We start from the raw sequence: 5,095 nt of genomic DNA, 5'->3' as shown, positions 1-5,095 counted from the left end.
CGGATAATTTTTTGTATTTTTGGTAGTGACAGGGTTTCACCATATTGCCCAGGCTGGTCTCAAACTCCTGAGCTCAAGCAATCCGCCTGCCTCGGCCTCCCAAAGTGCTAGGATTACAGGTGTGAGCCACCATGCCCGGCCCCATACCTTCCACTTTCTTTGCTGCTTCCGTCATTTTGGCGGGAGCTTCCTGGGAAATAATAAGAAATAATGTTTCAGGAGAAATTGTTATTGAGTCATGAATTATCATGTCATTTCATTAATAACTAATTTTCCATTGTTTTTGTTGTTATTCCTCTCTGTATCTCTTATTAGTTGGATGTGGAATCCAATTTCTCATTTGATTATTTTTCTTTCCTGTTTTTCTATCCCTTGTTCTTTTTGTTCTGTTTTCTGAGAAATTTCTTGGGCTTTATCTTTCAGGCCTCTATTAATATATGTATTTTAAAGTATGCAATATTTGTAATCCCAATAGGTATTTCCTATTTTGGATTTAGAGATTCAATACATTTTCTTGTCTATCTGAGGATATTAATTGTGGTTTCCATTGAAATTTTTTTCTCTTTGTTTCTTCAGAGCTTACTTTTTAAATTATGATTATTGTTTAGCTTTCCATCTTACTTGCCATAGGCTGTACTCAAATGCCTGGAACTCTTGAGTATCTATTCATATTTAAGAATAAGACATTAAAGAAACCTTCTATACACTGTGCGTCAGTGGGGCTTGTTTATTCACCAATTGGCAGCCTTCCCACCGAGTGGTAAAATAGGGACCTGGCTGTATCATTGGATAACTTCCTAAAAGCTGACATCTGTTAGGTCTTTCTCTTGGGACAATTGATTTCTCTGGGGAGGAATTTTCCAACCTCCTGCCTTGGAGGCAGAAATCACATATCAAGATGTGATGGCGGAAAAGGAGCAAGACGTTCATAATTTAGTATTTAGCCTTCCCTATTTCCCATTTTCAGTCCAGTGCCTTTACCCTAAGGATAGGGTCAAGCCTTTGAACCCCCTAGGATAGGGTTCATAGCTGTTTTTTTTTGGTTCGTTTTCTTCATGAACTAAATCTGTAGTCTTCTGTCTGGAAGGGAAAGAGGAGTCTCATGGCAACCTAGCTGTATCAGAGTTCTTCAGAGAGACATAACCAATACTATATATGAGAGGCAATTTATTAGGGAATTGACACATGATCACAGAGGTGGAAGTCCCACAACAGGCCACCTTGCAAGCTAGAGCACCAGAGAAACTGGTAATGTGGCTCAGTCCCAGTAGCCTCAGAACCAGGGAAGCAGAGAGTTTGGCCCCCACTCTGAGGCTAAAAGCCCAAGAGTTCCTGGGAAGCCACTCGTGCAAATCCCAGTGTCTAAAAGCTGAATATGGTGCAATCTGATGTCCAAAAGCAGGAAGGAAAAAGGTGTCTTGTTCCATAAGGGAGAGAGCAAAGAGAGAGAATTCCCTTTCTTTCCTGTTTGCCCCAGCCTAGCCCTCAGCTGACTGTATGGTGCTTGCCACACTGAGGGTAGGTCTTCCTCTCTCAGTCCACTGACTCACAGGTCAATCTCCTCTGGAAACACCCTCACAGATACAGCTAGAAACAATGCTTCACCAGCCATCTAGGCATCCCTCAATTCAGTCAAGTTGGTAGTGACGGGGTTTCACCATATTGCGCAGGCTGGTCTCAAACTCTTGAGCTCAAGCAATCCGCCTGCCTCGGCCTCCCAATGTGTAGGATTACAGGTGTGAGCCACCATGCCCGGCCCCATACCTTCCACTTTCTTTGCTTCTTCCCTCATTTGGCGGGAGCTTCCTGGGAAATAATAAGAAATAATGTTTCAGGAGAAATTAACCATCACACTGGTGATGGAGAAAATCTAGAGTTGGAGTTCTAACTCTTCCTTATTCAGACTTTCGGTAAAACGATCCTTTATTTAGTTCCAAATGTCACCATCATTTTTAGAAGTATCTTATGTTTAATTTCTGGAATTTTCAGATTTCTGGGAAGGAGGAGTGTATTAAGATGGAGTAGGGACCCTACTTAGGGGCCTGTGGGCAACCCCCAAGCATGGAAATAAAGGAAAATATTGAGTTTCTTTAAGGAAAATTCCAGGAACCTAGCTAGCGCTGAGAAATAAATGAGCAATTTGATAAACAAAAAGGTAATAGTAGCTTAAAACAGTAGCCCAAAAAAGAGTCAGGAGATGTTTTATTCCCTATAGAAACTTAAGATAACATTTTAACATATGTCCCTGGGTTGTTTTCCAGAAACCCAGATCCCCCACCAAACAGATCTACTGTCTAACATGATTTGGCCCCTGATAAGGGGAAACTGAAGACTAAATCCTGATCCCTGTTCTTTGTTCTAAATTTCTTCCCGAGGGGCCTGGAGATCACACCCCTGAGCCAGGGCTAATATTCTTTTCTGCGGATCCCAAATTTTTAGACAAAGCTTTGCCTCCTTAGCAAATCAAACATCAGAAAATCTTTGAATCCACCTGTAACCTGTGCCCCCCACCACTTCAAGACGTCCAGCCTTTTAAAATCAAACCAACGTATAGCTTCCATGTATTGATTTATGACGTCGCCTGTAACCTCTGCCTCCTCACCTTTAAAAACTCTTACCTGTAAGCAATGTGGGAGTTCAGGTCTTAAGCATGAGCTACTCAATTCTCCTTGCTTGGTGCCCTACAATAAATGCCTCAACTCTCTCTTGCTGCTATCCCAGTGTCAGTGTTTGGCTGTGCTGTGCTGGGCAAGCAGACTCCAGCTGCTGTGCTGGGCAAGCAGAAACCCATACATGTCAAGACAGTATGACTTGACTTGTTTTGGGTTGACATCTGTTCTGAGTTAAGTTCGTTATTAATCATTCATCTTTTTTTAGCTTTCAAAGTTTTGTAAAATCTCATTAGCTGTTAGTAGTAGTATTTTTATTTTCCTCCTATCATTTTAATAGATTTTGAGAGGCAGAGAAATATAAATTTACATGTTTAATCTTCCATGTTTGTCCACAAATTTCCAGAACGATTTTTTTTTTTTTTTTGAGACAGGTGCTCATTCTGTCACCCAGATTGGAGTGCGATGGTGCCATTATGGCTCACTGCAGCCTCAACCTCCTGGGGCTCAGGTGATCCTCCCAACTCTGCCTCCTGAGTAGCTAGAATTACAGGCCACATCACCACACCCAGCTAATTTTTGTATTTTTTTTGGTCTAGACAGGTTTCTCCATGTTGCCCAGGCTGGTCTGGAATTCCTGGGCTCATGCGATCTGCCCGCCTCTGCCTCCCAAAGTGTTGGGATTACAGGCGTGAGCTACCGCGCCCAGCCAATTTTTAAAAATATACTGTTTATCATCAGGTAACATCACCCTCCTATTTAAATACCTCACTAGTTTTCTACCAGGTCCTACATGATTTGGCCCCTGTCTACAACCCTAACCTCATCTTGTAATCATTTTTCCCCTTACCACATTATGCTCTGGTCAAAAAGTGTTCTTTTTGCTCCAGCCTTAGGCCTTCATTCTTGTTATTTTATCTGTCTGAAATGCTGTTTCCCCTGTTGGTGTAAGGTTTGTTCATCAGCACACTTAGCCCTTCATCGAGACCTTTTCTAAACATTAGTATCTCTATAATCCAGTTTTATTTTCGTTTTTTAATTTTTTTTGAGACTCAGTCTCAAAAATCTATTGCTCTATCACTCAGGCTGGAGTGCAGTGGCACAATCTCAGCTCGCTGCAACCTACGCCTCCCGGGTTCAAGCAATTCTCCTGCCTCAGCCTCCCAAGTAGCTGGGATTACAGGCACCTGCCACCACGCCCGGCTAATTTTTGTATTTCTAGTAGAGACGGGCTTTCACCATGTCGGCCAGGCTGGTCTTGAACTCCTGACCTCAAATGATCTGCCCGCCTCGGCCTCCCAAAGTGCTGGGATTACAGGCATGAGCCACTGCGCCTGGCCAATCCAGTTTTTCTTCATAGCACTTATCATGATCAGTTAATTAACTTTTTATTTCCTCTACCTCACCAGCATGTAAGCCTCAAAAGTCCTGAATTTTGTGTATTTTGATTACTGCTGCAGCTCCTGTTCCAAGCAAAATGCCTTTCTAATAGACACTCTTTAAATATTTGCTGAATGAAATAAAGGCTGAATGACAAGATATTTGTGATTTTGGGCTAACATGGTGGCTCACACTTTGGGAGGCCGAGATGGGAGGATCATTTGAGGCCAGGAGTTCGAGGCTGCGGTGAGCTATTATAGCCACTTTGCTCTGGCCTGGGTGACAGAAAGAGTCCTCCTCTCTAAACATATATACATACGGCCGGGCACGGTGGCTCACGCTTGTAATCCCAGCACTTTGGGAGGCCAAGGAGGGCGGATCACGAGGTCAGGAGATCGAGACCATCCAGGATAACACGGTGAAACCCCGTCTCTACTAAAAATACAAAAAATTAGCTGGGCGTGGTGGCGGGCGCCTGTAGTCCCAGCTGCTCGGGAGGCTGAGGCAGGAGAATGGCTTGAACCCGGGAGGCGGAGCTTGCAGTGAGCAGAGATGGCACCACTGCACTGCAGCCTGGGCGACAGAGCAAGACTCCGTCTCAAAAAAAAAAAAAAAAAACATACATACATACAAACCAAGATATTTGTTATCTTGTAACCTTGAGGAAAGAACCTGGTATCCTCTACCTTCAGTGCATAGCTGGGAGCTTGATACCTAGCAGCATTATAAACCCTTTATTGATACTAAAATAGAGTGCTACTCAGCAGGCCCTACAGGGAGTTTGTAGACTACTATTTGCCCCAGGACCTGCCCTGTGAACTCATTCAGATTAAGTCTGAATGACCTCCGAGCCCGGTTTTCTCTCCTAGCAAATCAGGAGCAGGAAACTCGATGGGAGAAGGAAAAACTCGGAAATGGGAGGAATGCAAAAATGACTACATCTCTCAGGAGATCGAGACCATCCTGGCTAACACGGTGAAACCCCGTCTCTACTAAAAATACAAAAAATTAGCCAGGTATGGTGGCGGGCGCCTATAGTCCCAGCTACTCGGGAGGCTGAGGCAGGAGAATGGCGTGAACCCGGGAGGCGGAGCTTGCAGTGAGCC

This window comes from Pongo pygmaeus, chromosome 5 (genome assembly GCF_028885625.2).
Source record: "Pongo pygmaeus isolate AG05252 chromosome 5, NHGRI_mPonPyg2-v2.0_pri, whole genome shotgun sequence".
In the NCBI taxonomy this organism is placed as follows: domain Eukaryota; kingdom Metazoa; phylum Chordata; class Mammalia; order Primates; family Hominidae; genus Pongo; species Pongo pygmaeus.
This window is presented reverse-complemented; position numbering follows the sequence as displayed.